At 47.8% G+C, this 20,477-nt stretch overlaps 1 protein-coding gene and 1 long non-coding RNA gene across 3 annotated transcripts in view; one reads left to right on the top strand and one right to left on the bottom strand.

Moving 5' to 3' along the window:
- LOC147114192 (uncharacterized) overlaps positions 1-19,325 on the bottom strand; it is a 41,699-nt gene extending 22,374 nt beyond the window's left edge. Inside the window, exon 1 of the long non-coding RNA XR_015079369.1 lies at positions 19,157-19,325. This is a non-coding gene — a long non-coding RNA (uncharacterized LOC147114192). The remainder of the gene's footprint in view (positions 1-19,156) is intronic.
- rad50 (RAD50 homolog, double strand break repair protein) overlaps positions 1-20,477 on the top strand; it is a 201,992-nt gene that overhangs the window by 98,287 nt on the left and 83,228 nt on the right. The window lies entirely within an intron of this gene.

The following is a 20,477-nucleotide window of genomic DNA, read 5'->3' as shown; positions in this document are numbered from 1 at the left end:
GTGCTTGCGTATCCCAGGGGCGCAGTTAGTTCGAAGCGTCCCCTGGGATCACGTGGGCCATGGAGAGCCAATGGTAGCAGGGAATCTGTAGTCATAGATTCGACTGGAAGAGCTGTCAAATCTATGAATACAATTCAGCCCCAAAACATCACTAAAACTTCAAATAAAATTTTTTTTTTAATCACATTTTTAAAATAACTATAAATTACATAAAATAACTATATTAAACAATAATTTAAATTTTTGAAAAAATTAATTACAGTTTCTAACGGGGCTAAAAATAAACTTACCTTTCTTTAAAGTATTTAAAAATAATAAACCTGTGGAAAAAATGTTTTAATTTTAATTAATTCACCACTTGCCTTGTTAAAAGCAGGCCTTACGACTGCTTTTTACAAGCGTAGCTTCTGGAGACTTACCCTCCCGGAGAAAGCTGCAAAAAAAAAAAACGGATGTTCCAGGCGTACACGCTGCCTCTCCGGCGCACGCGTTCGACCTGTGAACCCCTTCCTTTTAAGGGAACGGAAGTTCCGGTTTCCCGTGCATGCACAAAACCGGCACTTTCGTTAGGCCTACACGTGAGTACCCAGCGCTTACTCGCCCACGGGGACCCGGATTTCTGGCCCATTATGTCTCTTCTGTGTTGTTTTCTAATAACAGCTAACATCCCTTTGATGATGCTTATGAGACTGCAGTCAAGCTGCCAGCCTTGGCTCCATGGTAGCAATCTGACCTCTGAGCCAGGATTGTGGGTCTAAGCCCCACTCCAGAGACTTGAGCACAAAATCTAAGCTGGCACTTCAGTGCACTACTGAGGGAGGTGCTGCACTGCTGGGGAAAACTGCAGGAAATTCTCCCCGCACGCACTCTGTAAGGCACTCGAGCAATCTCGTGGAGACTATTCTTATCCATGAGACATCACCAGATTGCTCCCACATGTCCCAGTGTCTTCAGGAAGATAAGAATGTTCCGAAGGTTACAGACTTTTTTACCCCATTTTATCTCTCGTATCCTTCAATAACCCTGTCTGCCAAAAGATTATCCATCGTCCTGTTGAAATTTATAACATTTGCCCATGCTCCCTGTCTAGGCTGTTCACGCATTCATAGAAACATAGAAGCATAGAAGATAGGAGCAGGAGTAGGCCATTCGGTCCCTCGAGCCTACTCCGCCATTCAATGTGACCATGGCTGATCATCCAGATTCAGTACCCTGTCCCTGCCTTCTCCCCATATCCCTTGATCCCTTTAGCCTTAAGAAAAATATCTAACTCCTTCTTGAATATATTTAATGAATTGGCCTCAACTGCCTTCTGTGGTAGAGAATTCCACAGGTTCACCACTCTCTGGGTGAAGAAATTCCTCCTCATCTCTGTCCTAAATGGCTTAACCCTTATCCTTAGACTATGACCCCTGGTTCTGGACTCCCTGGCCATCGGGAACATCCTTCCTGCATCAAGTCTGTCTAGTCCTGTTAGAATTTTATAAGTTTCAGTGAGATCCCCTCTCATTCTTCCAAACTCCAGCTGTGGCAGAGCCACCAAGGGACTCTTATATCGATGTACATAATTATCTGTAACAAAATGAATCTGTACCTGTATTCGTTCAGACCAAACGCGATGACGTCACCACGTGGGTCACGTGACGTTCCCAATGGCGGGAAACGTGATGACGTCATGATGTCAGAGGGAGGAGCTCTCTCTCTCAGTCCTCGTGGAGCCAGCATTGAGCATAGACCTGTTAGTTAGTTCTCCTGCGTTTGATTGTTACTTCTGCAAAACAGTATTAAACTTCGTTTGATTAACAGACTGACTCGATCCCAGTCTTTTGATTAGGAATCTGACAATTCCTACAGTGGTGACCCCGAACTTTCGCGAACGATCTTCGCGGAGGAAGTGGCGCGCAACGAGATGATGGAAGCGAACGCGGTAGCTTTGAAGCTCCCTCAGTTTTGGGAACAACAGGCGGCCTCCTGGTTCGTGCAAGCGGAAGCTCAGTTTGAACTGCGAAACATCGTGGCGGATCGGACCCGTTACCTCTACGTGGTCTCCGCACTCGACGGCTTCAAGGATCATCAACCTGCTTGAAAAACCCCCCGGTCGACGGCAAGTACGAAATGCTAAAAGCACGGTTAATTCAGGTTTTCGGCCTCACGAAGACGGAGCGCACACGCCGTTTACTTACGCTGCCCGGCGACTCCAAGCCATCGGAGTTAATGTGCCAGATGCTCACACTCCTTGGCTCCTAACCGCAATGCTTCCTCTTTCGAGAGTTATTTTTGAGCCAATTGCCCGAGCAGGTACAGGCAGCCCTCGCAAGATCGGATGCTACGGATTGCGTCGCACTTGCCGCTGAGGCAGACACCATTTATGCGGTCACGCAGCAGTACTGCACCGACACGAGGCGACCCCCCCCCCCCCCCTCGCGGATCCCGCCCCGACGCCTCCATCGCCCGGCCTGTGCTATTACCACGCCCGTTTCGGCGTGAGAGCCAGATGCTGCCGGCCTCCCTGCAGTTTAAGCCTCAACCGAAGAAAAAACACCAGCGCCAAGTCCGGGAAAGGAAGCCCGAGCCTGAAGGATGTCCCACGGCCGCGATGGCGATCGGCGATTCCAGGAAGCTCCTTTATATTACTGATTCCATCTCCGGCCGACGGTTTTTATGCGACACGGGCGCAGTGTAGCATCCTGCCTGCCTCCGTCCTCGACATCCGGACTGGGAGGCGTGGTTTTCCCCTCCAGGCCGCCAATGGCGGTGCTATCCGTACTTTCGGTAAACGGCAAAACCCAGGTGTGTTTCGGCGGACAGCGTTTTCAATGGGACTTCATCACCGCCAAAATCTCGCAAGCTATCGTCGGCGCAGATTTTTTATGCGCCAACAGCCTTTTGGTGGACGTGAGAAATCGCCGTCTGATTAACGCGGCCACCTTCAACTCCATCCCTTGTTTCCGCAGCACAGTTGTGTCGCACAAGGTCTCCTGTACTACGCCTGTGCCTAATGAATTCACTCGCCTGCTCGGGGAATTTCCGGAGCTAACCAAACCCACTTTCTCCTCATCCACTGCCAAACACGGTGTGGAGCACCACATCGCAACGACCGGCTCTCCGGTTTACGCACGAGCTCGGCGCCTGGAACCCACCAAACTCGCGGCCGCTAAGGCAGAATTTGCCGCAATGGAGCGGTTGGGGATTATTCGCCGGTCGAATAGTCCCTGGTCCTCGCCACTCCATATCGTCCCGAAACCCGATGGCGGCCATGCGGTGACTACCGACGCCTTAATGACGTTACAACTCCCGATCGGTACCCAGTACCGCATATACAGGATTTCTCCGCGCATTTGGGGGGAAAGTCAATATTCTCGAAGGTCGACCTCGTACGGGGATACCATCAAGTGCCTGTACACCCCCAAGACATCCAAAAGACGGCGGTCATTACTCCTTTTGGCCTCTTCGAGTTCCTCCGGATGCCGTTTGAGCTTAAGAATGCGGCGCAGGCGTTTCAGCGTCTGATGGATTCGGTGCTGCGGGACCATCCCTTTTTATTCGTCTACCGTAACGATATTCTGATCGCCAGCTCCACCAAAGAGGAACACATCTGCCAGTTGCGCACCCTCTTTCACCGCCTCCATCAACATGGTTTGATAATCAACCCGGCCAAATGTCAGTTCGGCCTACCACATATTGACTTCTTGGGCCACCGCATCACTTTGGAGGGTGCGATGCCGCTTCAGTCGAAGGTAGAGGCGATTACAGCGTTCCCACGGCCGCAGTCCATCAAGGCCCTCCAGGAGTTCCTGGGTATCCACCGTTTCGTTCCAAGGGCTGCTCAACTTATGCAACCACTCTACGAGGCTCTCAGGGGAAAGCCGGGTAAAAGGCCCGTGGTTTGGACGCCCGAGATGGACTGCACCTTCAGCGACACGAAGACCGCTCTTGCAAACGCAACTATGTTGGCACACCCACTGCCGGGTGCCACTATCGCTCTCACGACCGACGCTTCGGACTACGCCATAGGCGCCGTGCAAGAACAGTGGGTCGGCGGCACGTGGCAGCCACTGGCGTTTTTTAGTCGGCAACTACGACGTAATGAGCGCAAATACAGCACGTTTGACAGGGAGTTGTTGGCACTGTTTCTGGCTATCCGCCATTTTCGATTTTTATTAGAGGGACGCCACTTCACCGTTTTCGTGGATTACAAGCCACTGACGTTTGCTATGGCCAAGACCGCCGAACCGTGGTCGGCTCGACAGCAGCGACAACTTACCTTTATTTCAGAGTTTACTGCCGACATCCAGCACGTGGCCGGAAAGGACAACGTGGTGGCTGATTGTCTTTCGCGTGCGACCGTCCAAGCCGTTCAGCTGGGGATCGACTATTCCCAACTGGCTGCTAACCAAGCCACCGATCCGGAAACACAGGCGTTCCGTTCCGACGACTCCTGCCTCCAGCCAGCAGATGTGCAGTTCCACGCAGCAGGCACCTCCGTGCTCTGCGACGTCTCCTTGGGGGATCCCCGTCCGATCGTTCCGACCTCCTGGCGTCGCAAAGTTTTCGATGCCATACACGGATTTTCGCATCCTGGCGTGAAGGCATATCAAAGATTACTGACATCTAAATTCGTCTGGAGAGGGATGCGTAAAGATGTTCGCGACTGGGCTAACACCTGCGTCGTGTGTCAAAAATCTAAGGTTCAACGACATGTAAAAGCCCCCTTGGCCACTTTCGAAGTGCCAGAACGCCGTTTCGACCATGTCCACGTAGACCTCGTTGGGCCGCTTCCGCCGTCACAAGGGTTCACACACCTCCTGACAATGGTCGACCGCACTACAAGATGGCCAGAGGCGGTTCCTTTGGCGTCTACTACCTCCGCTGATGCCGCCAGGGCTTTTATCTCCTCGTGGGTCGCACGTTTCGGTGTCCCGTCAGATATTTCGTCCGACCGCGGTCCACAGTTTTCGTCTAAACTTTGGAACGCTGTAGCCTCAGGTTTGGGCACCAAGCTCCATCGCACCACGGCCTATCACCCGCAGGTGAACGGGTTGTGTGAGCGTTTCCATCGGTCGCTAAAAGCGTCGCTAAGGGCCACCCTTCAGGGCACTGCATGGGTAGATCGACTCCCATGGGTTCTGCTTGGTTTGCGCACGGCGCCTAAAGAAGACCTGCAGTCATCTTCCGCGGAACTGGTGTACGGCCAGCCACTCCGGGTGCCGGGCGATTTCTTGCATCGCCAACTAAGCCGTGGTCCGCGGCTGATCAACTCGGCACCCACCGAGAAACGGCCGACTCCTTTAAGCCGATTCCGACATCGCACCACGGCCTTCCTTCCTCTCATATTCCAACGGAGTTAAGGCAGGCCGAGTTTGTCTTCGTTCGCCATGATGCCCATCGCGGTCCACTCCAGCCTCCTTATACGGGCCCCTTCCGGGCCCGGGAGGCAGGCGACAAGAGTTTTTTGGTCGACATCGGGGGCAAACCCGACTACATTTCGATTGACCGCCTCAAGCACGCGCACCTGGACCTCGACCGGCCGGTCGAAACTGCACAGCCACCACGTCGTGGTTGACCGCCCACTGCTACTACGTCCGAATGGATTGTTCCACCTGTCAGCCCATCTACCGCTCAACAAATTCCTCTCCGGGAATATAAGAGTCACTCGAACAGACTTGTCCGACCTCCTCTTCGATTGACTTTCACTGTTAAAAACAATTCTGGGGGGGGCGCATGTGGCAGAGCCACCAAGGGACTCTTATATCGAGGTACATAATTATCTGTAACAGAATGAATCTGTACCTGTATTCATTTTACTACATGTAAATAGCGCGGTTCCGAGAGGGTTAAGACCAAACGCGATGACGTCACCACGTGGGTCACGTGATGTTCCCAACAGCGGGAAACGTGATGACGTCAAAGGGAGGAGCTCTCTCTCTCAGTCCTCGTGGAGCCAGCATTGAGCATAGACCTGTTTGTTAGTTCTCCTGCGTTTGATTGTTACTTCTGCAAAACAGTATTAAACTTCGTTTGGTTAACAGACTGACTCGATCTCAGTCTTTTGATTAGGAATCTGACAATTCCTACACAGCGAGTATAAGCTCAATCGACCCAATCTCTCCTCATACGTCATTCCTGCCATCCTAGGTATCAGTCTGGTGAATCTTCACTGCACTCCCTCCATGGCAAGAACATCCTTCCTCAGATAAGGTGACCAAAACTGCACACGATACTCAAGGTGTGGTCTCACCAAGGCCTTGTACAACTGCAGCAAGGCATCCTTGCTCCTGTACTCGAATCCTCTCGCTACGAAGGCCAACATACCATTTGCCTTCTTAACCGCCTGCTGCACCTGCATGCTTACCTTCAGCGACTGATGCACAAGGACACCCAGGTCTCGCTGCACTTCCCCTTCTCCCAATCTATTGCCGTTCAGATAATAATCTGCCTTCCTATTTTTGCCACCAAAGTGAATAACCTCGCATTTATCCACATTATACTGCATCTGCCATACATCTGCTCACTCACCCAACCTGTCCAAATCATCCTGGAGTTTCTCTGCATCCTCCTCACAGCACACACGCCTACCCAGCTTTGTGTCGTCTGTGGCAAGTGGCGAACTGCTCTGTTCTGGATGGTATTGAGTTTCTTGAGTGTTGCAGCTGCCCCCGTCCAGGAGAGTGGTGAGTGCTAAGAGTTAGATTATAAGGAGAGATTACATAAACTAGGTGGTAGAGAGAAAGCGGGGAATTGCAGACCGGTAAGCCTGACATCGGTAGTGGGGAAAATGCTAGAGTCCATTATAAAAGATGTAATAGCAGAGCACTTGGAAAACAGTGACAGGATCGGACAAAGTCAACATGGATTTACAAAAGGTAAATCGTGCTTGACTAATCTACTGGAATTTTTTGAGGATGTAACTGGTAGAATAGATAAGGGCGAACCAGTGGATGTGTATTTGGACTTTCAGAAGGCTTTCGATAAGGTCCCGCATAAGAGATTAGCGTGTAAAGTTAAGGCAAATGGGATTGGGGGCAAGGTATTGACTTGGATAGAGAACTGGTTGGCAGACAGAAAGCAAAGAGTTGGAATAAACGGGTCGTTTTCCGAGTGGCAGGCAGTGACTAGTGGGGTGCTGCGGAGATCGGTCTTTGGACCCCAGCTATTCACAATATATATTCATGATCTAGACAAGGGAACTAGATGTAATATCTCCAAAGTTGCAGACGACACAAAGCTGGGTGGGCGTGTGTGCTGTGAGGAGGATGCCGAGAAACTCCAGGATGATTTGGACAGGTTGGGTGATTGGGCAGAAGCATGGCAGATGCAATATAACGTGGATAAATGTAAGGTTATCCACTTTGGTGGCAAAAACAGGAAGGCAGATTATTATCTGAATGGCAATAGATTGGGAGAAGGGGAAGTGCAACGAGACCTGGGTGTCCTTGTGCATCAGTCGCTGAAGGTAAGCACGCAGGTGCAGCAGGCGGTTAAGAAGGCAAATGGCATGTTGGCCTTCGTAGCGAGAGGGTTTGAGTACAGGAACAAGGATGTCTTGCTGCAGTTATACAGGGCCTTGGTGAGACCACATCTTGAGCATTGTGTGCAGTTTTGGTCACCTTATCTGAGGAAGGATGTTCTTGCCATGGGAGGAGTTCAGCGAAGATTCACCAGGCTGATACCTGGGATGGCAGGAATGACGTATGAGGAGAGATTGGGTCGATTGGGCTTGTACTCGCTGGAGTTTAGAAGAATGAGAGGGGATCTCATTGAAACTTACAAAATTCTGACAGGACTGGACAGACTAGATGCAGGAAGGATGTTCCCGATGGTCGGGGAGTCCAGAACCAGGGGTCACAGTCTAAGGATAAGGGGTAGGCCATTTAGGACAGAAATGAGGAGGAATTTCTTCACCCAGAGAGTGGTGAACCTGTGGAATTCTCTACCACAGAAGGCAGTAGAGGCCAATACATTAAATATATTCAAGAAGGAGTTGGATATATTTCTTAAGGCTAAAGGGATCAAGGGGTATGGGGAGAAAGCAGGGACCGGGTACTGAATTTGGATGATCAGCCATGATCGCATTGAATGGCGGAGCAGGCTCGAGGGGCCGAATGGCCTACTCCTGCTCCTATCTTCTATGTTTGTAGTCCCTGGAATGTAGAAGGTTAAGGGGTGATTTGATTGAGGTTTTGAGGATTTTGGAATGAATTGAAGGTTGACGGAGAGAAGCCTTTTCCACGGGTGGGGTGTCTAGGACAAGGGGACATAACCTTAAAATCAGAGCCAGGCCATTCGGGAGAGAAGTTAGGAAACACTTCTTCACGCAAAGGGTGGTAGAAGTGTGGAACTCTCTCTCACAATAAGCAGTGGATGCCAGCTCAATTAATACATTTTAAATCTGAGATCGATAGATTTTTGCTAGCCAAGGGATAGGGAGCCAAGGCGGGTTGATGGAGCTAGGATACAGATCAATGAGATTAATTAACTCCTCACCGGGTTTCTCTGCCACTTTGTCTTTCTCCTAAAGGCACCTTGCTGGATTCTGTGGGTATTCTGCGCACTCTATCATGTGAGGTTTAATGGTGAGTGTTGGTAGGACATTCAACTGCACAGGGCTTAACAGGCAAGCTCAATCTTGTCATTGCCAGGAGCACTGTGTACTGTTTTGGTCTCCTTATCTAAAGAAGGATATACTTGCCTTAGAAGGAGTGCAACAAAGGTTCACTAGACTGATTCCTGGGATAAGGGGATTGTCTCTGAGAAGAGATTGAGGAGACTAGGCCTATATTCTCTAGAGTTTAGAAGAATGAGAGGTGATCTAATTGAAACATATAATATTCTTAAGGGGAGTGACAGAGTAGATGCTGGGAGGATATTTCCCCTGGATGTGGGGAGTCTAGAACCAGGGGTCACAGTCTCAGAATAAGGGGTCAGCCATTTAGGACTGAGATGAGGAGAAATGTCTTCACTCAGAGGCTGGTGAATCTTTGGAATTCTCTACCCCAGAGAGCCGTGGATGCTCAGTCGTTGAGTATATTCAAGACAGAGATCGATAGATTTTTGGATACTAAGGAATATGGGGATAGTGTGGGAAGGTGGAGTTGAGGTAGATGATCAGCCATGATAAGAACATAAGATGTAGGAGCAGGAGTAGGTCATTCGGCCCCTCGAGCCTGCTCCGCCATTCAATAAGATCATGGCCGATCTGATCTTGGCCTCAACTCCACTTCCCTGCCCGCACCCCATAACCCTTGACTCCCTTACCTTTCAAAACTCTGTCTATCTCCACCTTAAATATATTCAATGACCCAGCCTCCACAGCTCTCTGCCAAGATTATTGATTTTATTGAATGGCAGAGCAGGCTCAATATGGCCTATTCCTGCTCCTAATTCTTATGTTCTTAAACACATGCACTTTCAGAAATAGAAACCTGTCGAGATTTTTCCCTCCTTAATCCGAGGGTACTGGGACCAATTGGAGAGCCTGAACAAAAATCGGGGATCAAAGCTGGTCTGTGTGGCTCATCTGCTAATCTTGCAGAGCTAAGCTGCTAGCGGCTTTCTTCTCCTTGCAGTTGTTTTGCTGTTATTTGTTGCCCTGTGCCATGATGTGTCTTCAGCCTGATGCCCTGGCATGATTTGCCAACCATCGCTATCCTGCAGCCAATCAGGGGTTGGCTGATGTCGGGGTAGGGGGAAAACATTCTATCCTCCCTGGCTGCTGCTGTTGTGGTGTGACAGGGAACATTCTTGAAGAATTGCATTCCGCATTCTGAATTAGGTGCTCACTTCCTATCATTTGACTCCCTCCCTGAACCTTTGCACGGCCATTAGATTTGCAGGCAGGTCCATGTACAGCAGGTACCTCAAAGCACTGGAGAGGTACCACCAACACTGCCTCCACAAGATCCTGCAAATCCATTGGCAGGATAGGCGCACCAACCTCCGTGTTCTTGCTCAGGCCAACGTCCCCAGCATCGAAGCTCTGACCACGCTCGATCAGCTCCGATGGACGGGTCACATTGTCCGCATGCCCGATATGAGACTCCCAAAACAAGCGCTCTTCTCAAAGCTCCGACACGGCAAGAGAGCCCCAGGTGGGCATAAGAAATGCTTCAAGGACACCCTCAAAGCCTCCTTGGAAAAAATGCAACATCCCCACCGACACCTGGGAATCCCTGGCCCAAGACTGCACAAAGTGAAGGAGAAGCATCCGGGAAGGCGCCAAACACCTCGAGTCTCTTCGCTGGGAGCAAGCAGAAGCCGAATGCAAACAGCGGAAGGAGCGCACGTCAACCCAAGCGCCCCACCCACCCGCCCCTTCAACCACCGTCTGCCCCACCTGTGACAGAGACTGTAGGTCCCGCATTGGACTCATCAGTCACCTGAGAACTCATTTTCAGTGTGGAAGCAAGTCATCCTCGGTTCCCGAGGGACTGCCTAAGAAGACGAAGAGGAGGCAGATCAAAAGCTGGGAAAAGTAGACCGATCCCTGCAGTCACTTGGGGCAGAAGATTTTACGAAAACCCTTTTTCTCTGGGATTTCAGCCAGAGTTACGGCGGGAGATTGGGATTATCCCATTGGAAATTCTACCCCCTTCCTGTATCTGCATGATGAGAAGTTCATGTAGCACGGGAATTCCTCTAGTCACTGGGGGGGATACCCCGATGCCTTTTATTCTCAATTCCCCATGCAGTTACTGGTAGTCACTTATTCTGATTTAATTTTTTTGTATCTGGAAATTTTCCAACAGTTTCTCCACACTCTTCCTTAACCATTGGGGTACCAGTCTGGCTTTACCCTAATTCATGTGAACAGGACGTATCAAGGGACTTTTTTTCATCTGGTGGATTGCCCATTCAGTCAGAATAGAGTAATCTTGACGGGTATGTTGGAATTTGCCGTAGTGTTGAAAAGTATGATCACGTTTTATAAACTGGTGGATGGTAAGGTTCATCATTTGAACAAAAACAATATATTGTGAGGCTCGTGTCATTTTGCACAATCATCCGGTGGTAGTGGTGGCCCCATAAGAACAGAAGGAATAGGAGCAGGAGTAGGCCTTTTGGACCTTCGAGCCTCCTGCACCTTTCAGTAAGTTCATGGCTGATCATCAACCTCAACGCCACCTTCCCACCCAATCCCCATATCCCTTGATTCCCATAACAGTGACAGGATTGGACAAAGTCAACATGGATTTACAAAAGGTAAATCGTGCTTGACTAATCTACTGGAATTTTTTGAGGATGTAACTGGTAAAATAGATAAGGGAGAACCAGTGGATGTGGTATATTTGGACTTTCCGAAGGCTTTCGATAAGGTCCTGCATAAGAGATTAGCGTGTAAAGTTAAGGCACATGGGATTGGGGGCAAGGTATTGACTTGGATAGAAAACTGGTTGGCAGACAGAAAGCAAAGAGTTGGAATAAACGGGTCTTTTTCCCAGTGGCAGGCAGTGACTAGTGGATACCACAGGGATCAGTCCTTGGACCCCAGCTATTCACAATATATATTAATGATCTAGACAAGGGAACTAGATGTAATATCTCCAAATTTGCAGACGACACAAAGCTGGGTGGGCGTGTGTGCTGTGAGGAGGATGCCGAGAAACTCCAGGATGATTTGGACAGGTTGGGTGATTGGGCAGAAGCATGGCAGATGCAATATAACGTGGATAAATGTAAGGTTATCCACTTTGGTGGCAAAAACAGGAAGGCAGATTATTATCTGAATGGCAATAGATTGGGAGAAGGGGAAGTGCAACGAGACCTGGGTGTCCTTGTGCACCAGTTGCTGAAGGTAAGCATGCAGGTGCAGCAGGCGGTTAAGAAGGCTTGAGTTTTTTGAGGAAGTAACATACAGGGTGGATAAAGGGGAACCAGTGGACGTAGTGTATTTAGACTTCCAAAAGGCATTTGACAAGGTGCCACACAAAAGATTATTGCTCAAGATAAAAAATCACAGGATTGGGGGTAATATTCTGGCGTGGGTGGAGGATTGGCTCTCTAACAGAAAGCAGAGAGTTGGGATAAATGGTTCGTTCTCAGATTGGCAACCAGTAACTAGTGGTGTTCCGCAGGGGTCAGTGCTGGGTCCCCAACTCTTTACAATCTATATTAACGATTTGGAGGAGGGGACCGAGTGTAACATATCAAAGTTTGCAGATGATACAAAGATGGGACGGAAAGTAGTGAGTGAGGAGGACATAAAAAACCTGCAAAGGGACATAGACAGGCTAAGTAAGTGGGCAGAGATTTGGCAGATGGAATACAATACTGGAAAGTGTGAGGTTATGCACTTTGGCAGGAAAAATCATAGAGCAAGTTATTATCTTAATGGCAAGAAACTGGAAAGTACTGTAGTACAAAGGGATCTGGGGGTCCTGGTGCACGAAACTCAAAAAGTTAGTATGCAGGTGCAGCAAGTGATTAAGAAGGCCAATGGAATGTTGGCTTTTATTGCTAGGGGGTTGGAATATAAAAACAGGGAGGTATTGCTGCAGTTGTACAAGGTATTGGTGAGGCCGCACCTGGAATACTGCATACAGTTTTGGTGTCCATACTTAAGAAAAGACATACTTGCTCTCGAGTCAGTACAAAGAAGGTTCACTCGGTTAATCCCGGGGATGAGGGGGTGGTCATATGACGAGAGGTTGAGTAGATTGGGACTCTACTCATTGGAGTTCAGAAGAATGAGAGGCGATCTTATTGAAACATATAAGATTGTGAAGGGGCTTGATCGGGTGGATGCGGTGAGGATGTTCCCAATGATGGGTGAAACTAGAACTAGGGGGCATAATCTTAAAATAAGGGGCTGCTCATTCAAAACTGAGATGAGGAGAAACTTCTTCACTCAGAGGGTGGTAGGTTTGTGGAATTTGCTGCCCCAGAAAGCTGTGGAAGCTACATCATTAAATAAATTTAAAACAGAAATAGATAGTTTCCTAGAAGTAAAGGGAATTAAGGGTTACGGGGAGCGGGCAGGAAATTGGACATGAGTCTAGGTTCGGAATGGTCATGGCCCTGTGGGTAGTGGAGTGGGCCCAGGGGCCGTGTAGCCTTGTTCTGCTCCTACTGTGTTCTAATTCTGTTAGATTTCAGGAGATGGTTTTATTCCTGTTCCTGGCTGGGGTGGAGATCGCCTTTACAGAAGGTAAGTACTGTAGAAAATATAGGGACAGAGTGATCTCCTGGAAGAATTTCGATCGCCTAGATGGGTCGGAGAGGAATTTCCCAGATTTTTTTCTCCCAAATTGGCCATTGGGTCTTTATCTGGTTTTTCGCCTCTCCCGGGAGATCACATGGGTTCGGGTGGATGCAGAGTGATAGAAGATTTGAGGTTAGGATCAGATCAGCCATGATCTTATTGAATGGTGGAGCAGGCTCGAGGGGCCGATTGGCCTACTCCTGCTCCTATTTCTTATGTTCTTATGTTCAAATGGTATGTTGGCCTTCGTAGCGAGAGGGTTTGAGTACAGGAACAAGGATGTCTTGCTGCAGTTGTACAGGGCCTCGGTGAGACCACATCTGGAGTATTGTGTGCAGTTTTGGTCGCCTTATCTGAGGAATGATGTTCTTGCCATGGAAGGAGTTCAGTGAAGATTCACCAGGCTGATACCTGGGATGGCAGGAATGACGTCTGCACCTGGGCAGGGCTGGAACTGATGTCCTAGGGGGAGTGTTTGCTAGTGCTGTGGGGGAGGGTTTAAACTAAAATGGCAGGGGGTTGGGAAACTGAGCAGGGAGACAGAGGAAAGGGAAACAAGGATAAAAGCAAAAGATAGGAAGGAGAAAAACAAAAGTGGCAGTAAGAGAAATCAACGGTTTAAATCAAACATGGCCACAGTAAATAATAATTCTAATAGGTCTAAGAGCGTTAAAAAAACAAGCCTGAAGGCTTTGTGTCTCAATGCGAGGAGCATTTGTAATAAGGTGGATGAATTGGCTGCGCAAATAGAAGTAAACAAATACGATTTGGTTGGGATTACGGAAACGTGGCTCAAGGAAGGCCAGGACTGGGAACTCAACATCCAGGGGTATTCGATATTCAGGAAAGATAGGCAAAAAGGAAAGGGAGGTGGGGTAGCATTACTGGTTAAAGAAGGGATTAACACAATTGTAATGAAGGATATTAGCTCTGCTGAGGTGGAATCTGTATGGGTAGAATTGAGAAATACTAAGGGGAAAAAAACGTTACTGGGAGTGGTTTATAAACCCCCAAACAGTAAGGCGAAGGTTGGGGATGGCATTAAAAGGGAAATTAAAGAAGCGTGCAATAAGGGCACAGCAGTCATCATGGGTGACTTTAATCTACATATAGATTGGGTCAACCAAATTAGTAACAATACTGTGGAGGAGCAATTCCTGGAGTGTTTACGGGATGGTTTCCTGGACCAATATGTCGAGGAACCAACCAGAGATCAGGCCATCTTAGACTGGGTATTATGTAACGAGAAAGGATTAATTAGCAATCTTGTTGTACGAGGCCCCTTGGGTCGGAGCGATCATATGATTGAATTCTTCATTAAGATGGAGAATGAAGTAGTTGACTCGGAGACTAGGGTCCTCAATTTAAATAAAGGAAACTACGATGGTCTGAGGAGCGAGTTGGGTAGGATTGATTGGGGAATGGCACTCAAAGGGTTGACGGTGGATAGGCAATGGCAAACATTCAAAGAACGCATGGATGAACTACAGAATTTGTTCATCCCAGTTTGGCATAAAAATAAAACAAAAAAGGTGACCCAACCGTGGCTAACAAGGAAAATTAGGTATAGCATAAGGTCCAAGGAGAGGGCATATAAATTGGCCAGAAAAAGCAATAATCCTGAGGATTGGGAGCAGTTTAGGATTCAACAAAGGAGGACAAAGGGATTAATTAAGAAAGGGAAAATAGAATATGAGAGTAAGCTTGCAGGGAACATAAAAACTGACTGTAAAGGCTTTTATAGATATGTGAAGAGAAAAAGATTGGTGAAGTCAAGCGTAGGTCCCTTGCAGTCAGAATCGGGGGAATTTATAATGGGGAACAAAGAAATGGCAGACCAACTAAATACATATTTTGCTTCTGTATTCACAAAGGAGGACACAAATAACCTCCCAGAGATGCCGGGGAACATAGGGTCTGATGAAAGGGTGGAACTGAAAGAAATCAGTATTTGTAGGGAAATGGTGTTAGGAAAATTGATGGGACTGAAGGCCGATAAATCCCCAGGGCCTGATAATCTACATCCCAGGGTACTTAAGGAAGTGGCCCTAGAAATAGTAGATGCATTGCTGGTCATCTTCCAGAACTCGATAGACTCTGGAACGGTACCCATGGATTGGCGGGTAGCTAATATTACCCCACTATTCAAAAAAGGTGGTAGAGAAAAGGCGGGGAATTATAGACCGGTAAGCTTGACATCGGTAGTGGGGAAAATGCTAGAGTCCATTATAAAAGATGTAATAGAGCACTTGGAAAGCAGTGACTGGATCGGACAAAGTCAACATGGATTTACAAAAGGTAAGTCATGCTTGACTAATTTACTGGAATTTTTTGAGGATGTAACTGGTAAAATAGATAAGGGAGAACCAGTGGATGTGGTGTATTTGGACTTTCAGAAGGCTTTCGATAAGGTCCCGCATAAGAGATTAGCGTGCAAAATTAAGGCACATGGGATTGGGGGCAAGGTATTGAGTTGGATAGAGAACTGGTTGGTGGACAGAAAGCAAAGAGTTGGAATAAACGGGTCGTTTTCCGAGTGGCAGGCAGTGACTAGTGGGGTACCGCAAGGATCGGTCCCAGGACCCCAGCTGTTCACAATATATATTAATGATCTGGACGAGGGAATTGGATGTAATATCTCCAAATTTGCAGACGACACAAAGCTGGGTGGGAGGGTATGCTGTGAGGAGGATGTCGTGAAACTCCAGTGTGATTTGGACAGGTTGGGTGATTGGGCAGAAACATGGCAAATGCACTATAATGTGGATAAATGTGAGGTTATCCACTTTGGTGGCAAAAACAGGAAGGCAGATTATTATTTGAATGGCAATAGATTGGGAGAAGGGGAAGTGCAAAGAGACCTGGGTGTTCTTGTGCACCAGTCGCTGAAGGTAAGCATGCAGGTGCAGCAGGCGGTTAAGAAGGCAAATGGTATGTTGGCCTTCGTAGCAAGAGGGTTCGAGTACAGGAACAAGGATGTCTTGCTCAGTTGTACAGGGCCTTGGTGAGACCGCACCTTGAGTATTGTATGCAGTTTTGGTCGCCTTACCTGAGGAAGGACGTTCTTGCCATGGAAGGAGTGCAGCGAAGATTCACCAGGCTGATACCTGGGATGGCAGGAATGACGTATGAGGAGAGATTGTGTCGATTGGGCTTATACTCACTGGAATTTAGAAGATTGAGAGGGGATCTCATCGAAACCTATAAAATTCTGTCAGGCCTGGACAGACTAGATGCAGGAAGGATGTTTCTGATGGCCAGGGAGTCCAGAACCAGGGGTCATAGTCTAAGGATAAGGGGTAAGCCATTTAGGACTGAAATGAGGAGGAATTTCTTCACCCAGAGAGTGGTGAACCTGTGGAATTCTCTGCCACAGAGGGCGGTGGACGCCAGTTCATTAAGTATATTCAAGAAAGAGTTGGATATGTTTCTTAAGGCTAAAGGGATCAAGGGATATGGGGAGAAGGCAGGGACAGGGTACTGAAATTGGATGATCAGCCATGATCTCATTGAATGGCGGAGCAGGCTCGAAGGGCCGAATGGCCTACTCCTGCTCCTATCTTCTATGTTTCTATGTATGAGGAGAGATTGGGTCGATTGGGCTTGTACTCGCTGGAGTTTAGAAGAATGAGAGGGGATCTTATTGAAACTTATAAAATTCTGACAGGACTGGACAGACTAGATGCAGGAAGGATGTTCCCGATGGTCGGGGAGTCCAGAACCAGGGGTCACAGTCTAAGGATAAAGGGTAGGCCATTTAGGACAGAAATGAGGAATTTCTTCACCCAAAGAGTGGTGAACCTGTGGAATTCTCTACCACAGAAGGCAGTAGAGGGCAATTCATTAAATATATTCAAGAAGGAGTTGGATATATTTCTTAAGACTAAAGGGATCAAGGGGTATGGGGAGAAAGCAGGGACAGGGTACTGAATTTGGATGATCAGCCATGATCGCATTGAATGGCGGAGCAGGCTCGAGGGGCCGAATGGCCTACTCCTGCTCCTATCTTCTATGTTTCTATAATATCCAAAACTTTATCGATCTCTGTCTTGAATATACTCGATGACTGAGCCTCCACAGCCCTCTGGGGTAGAGAATTCCAAAGATCCACCACCCTCTGAGTGAAGAAGTTTCTCCTCATCTCAGTCCTCAATGACCAACCCCTTATTCTGAGACTGTGACCCCTGGTTCTAGATTCCCCATCCAGGGGAAAACCCTCCCAGTATCTAACCTGTCAAGCCCGTTTAGACATTAAAATCCCAGAGGAGGTTTTTCGAACATTGTTAACTATATCGGACGGATGGATGACCGATGATTGCAGGCAGTTTTTCCGTCTCAGAAACAAAGAGGGAACGTTCTGTAAATGCTGCAAGTCAGTCAAAAGCACTGGAGAGAGCAGGTTAGTTAATGTTTCTGGCAGGGCCCTTCAACAGATCACCAGCCTGATTAAGTCACTGTACATCCAGAATATTAACCTATCTGTTCTTTTCCAAGGATGCTGACTGACTTGCTGTGTCTTTCCAGCATTTTAAGAACATAAGAATTTAGGAGCAGGAGTAGGCCATACGGCCCCTCGAGCCTGCTCCGCCATTCAATAAGATCATCTGCTGCTGTTCCAGATTTCTGGTATTTGTGCTTTTTTTTCTTGCTTTTTATACAGTTTCAGAGTTCCGTTAACAAATAAGCCAATAAAAAATACAAAAGCAAAATACTGCGGGTGCTGGAAATCTGAAATAAAAACAGAAAATGCTGGAAAAACTCAGCAGGACAGGCAGCATCTGTGGAGAGAGAAACAAGAGTTTAACGTTTCAGTCCTGACGAAAGGTCATCGACCTGAAACGTTAACTCTGTTTTTTTCTCGCTGCACAGATGCTGCCAGACCTGCTGAGTATTTCCAGCATTTTCTGTTTTCTTATTTAAGCCAATAAAAATGTTTCACTCCGGAAAGGATTTGAGCTGTGCTGCCGTTAATGTGAATCATGCACCACCCTCGAGTGCCGCAGCACACACCTTCGTGGTAAGGATGTTTTTAGCTGCGATACATCCCCCTGACAATTAGCCAGAGAAGCTCGCTTGGGATCTTGCTGTGCGCAAAGTGGCTGCAGCGTTTCCTACCTTACAACGGTGACTACACTTCTAAAGAAGCTGCTTCATTAGCTATAAAGGGTTTTGGGATGTGCTGAGGCCGTGAAAGGTGCTTTATTAATGCGAGTTCTTTTTCTTCTTCATCTGAGACAATACAAATGGGAAGTCTTCCATTTAAACCCTTGTGCGTCCCACCCAGAGAATCAATTGATTTAATACCTTTCACGTAATTAAACCACTGACAGTAACAAGGTTGCACTGTTTAGTTAATAACTCCAAGGCTGCCGTATATTGACAGGGTAGATACTGAGAGATTGTTTCCCCTGGCTGGAGTGTCTAGAACTAGGGGGTCACAGTCTCAGGATAAGGGGTCGGCCATTTAAGACTGAGATGAGGAGGAATTTCTTCACTCAGAGGGTTGTGAATCTTTGGAATTCTCTGCCCCAGAGGGCTGTGGATGCTGAGTCTTTGAGTATATTCAAGGCTGAGATCATAGATTTTTGGACTCTAGGGGAATCGAGGGATATGGGGATCGGGCGGGAAAGTGGAGTTGAGGTCGATGATCAGCCATGATCTTATTGAATGGCGGAGCAGGTTCGAGGGGCCGTAGGGCCTACTCCTGCTCTTATTTCTTATGTATACCTTGGTACAAGTGAAGTCTCGCAGCCTGAACTCCCCACATTCTGTAAAATTAGACGTTTTCTGTACGCCAGAGCACAGATTGGAAAAGAACAAAGAATTATAGTTTTCACTTGCAGACGCCTGAGCTGTACTTTAGTTAAAGTGAGTGGAAATGCACCTAAAGTGAAATACTCTGTACTTCAGTCTCTCAGATCTGTGAACAGAAACTGCACTGTTGAAACATTGAGTTACCTGCTTGCTGAGCCAGGGTTGTTGGTGCGTGCATGAAGTTCTCCAGAAAATTCTTACTGGAGTGTCGAAGACATTCCAGATCGCCTCTTCCCTGCATAATCGTCAGGGTCAGTTTCGCAAGACTTCTGCCCACATTACAGAGTGCCGAGTGTTATGCCACCCTGTGTGCAGAAACAAAGAGGGCCAGCTGGTGGCAGTGTCGAGTAGCGTGCAACATGACGTTCCCACTGGCTCCACCTGCTGGCATTTGGTGTTCTCTACATGATGAAATGTAATGGTTAGAAAGTTCACGAGAAAGCAATCTTAAGTCTTTGTACAGTTGTATCTACAGAGAGAGAGAATGTATTTATGTTCACTAGAGTACTTGAAATATGCCCAGTGGAATTTATAGGTCATCCAATTCATAGAGGTTTCAGTAATAGGCACTGGGTGGTGCACTGGGCCAGACAGTGCCCCTTCACCTGGGTTCTGATCCAGCCCAGACTAATGGGATGAGCATCTTTTGTCTGATTGTAAGGGTGCTTAGCAAAATGAGTTTGAACAGGCACAATCCAGTTCTGAGTAGGCATAGGCCTGTGGCACAAAACCGCCCCTGGGTTGGCATGAATTGGCAATGTCATTTAGACAGGCATAAGGCTGGCTATTGTGGGAAATGGAAAATATGCCGTTCCTCTGTCTGTGCTGCCACTTTACCCTTAATATCACGGCCTTTAATCTTAACAAGCCTCTTGCGTGGCACTTTATTAAATGCTTTTAAAAGGCCAAATAAATCAAATCTACAGCTTCTCTTTGTCCATATGCTCAGTATCCTTGAAGAGTGGTTAAATTAGCCACACAACTTCTTTCCTACAAATCCATGTTGACGGTCCTTGATTAGCTCACCAGTGTCATTAGAGTCCTAATGGCACAGAAGGAGGCCATTCGGCCCATCGAGTCCGTGCCGGCGCTCTGTAGAGCAATCCAGTCAGTCCCATTCCCCCGCACTATCCCCGTAGCCCTGCAAGTTTATTTCCCTCCAGTGCCTATCCAGTCTCCCCTTGAAAACACTGAGTGTCTCCGCTTCCATCACTTCCGTCAGCAGCAAATTCCAGGTTCTCACCACTCGCTGCATAAAAAAGTTTTTCCTCACGTCCCCCTGTATCTCTTGCCCAAAACCTTAAATCTGTATCCCCTAGTCCTTGTACCATCAACTAGTGGGAACAGCCTTTTCCCGTCTAGCCTATCCAATCCCATCATAATCTTGTACACCTCTATCAAATCACCCCTCAACCTCCTTTGCTCTAATGAAAACAAATCCAGCTTCTCCAACCTGTCCTTGTAG

This window comes from Somniosus microcephalus, chromosome 8, assembly GCF_052327205.1.
Source record: "Somniosus microcephalus isolate GS21.2 chromosome 8, FLI_Smic_1.0, whole genome shotgun sequence".
NCBI classification, from domain to species: domain Eukaryota; kingdom Metazoa; phylum Chordata; class Chondrichthyes; order Squaliformes; family Somniosidae; genus Somniosus; species Somniosus microcephalus.
Note: the sequence above shows the minus strand (reverse complement) of the source record. Positions and strands in the feature narration are given on the sequence as shown.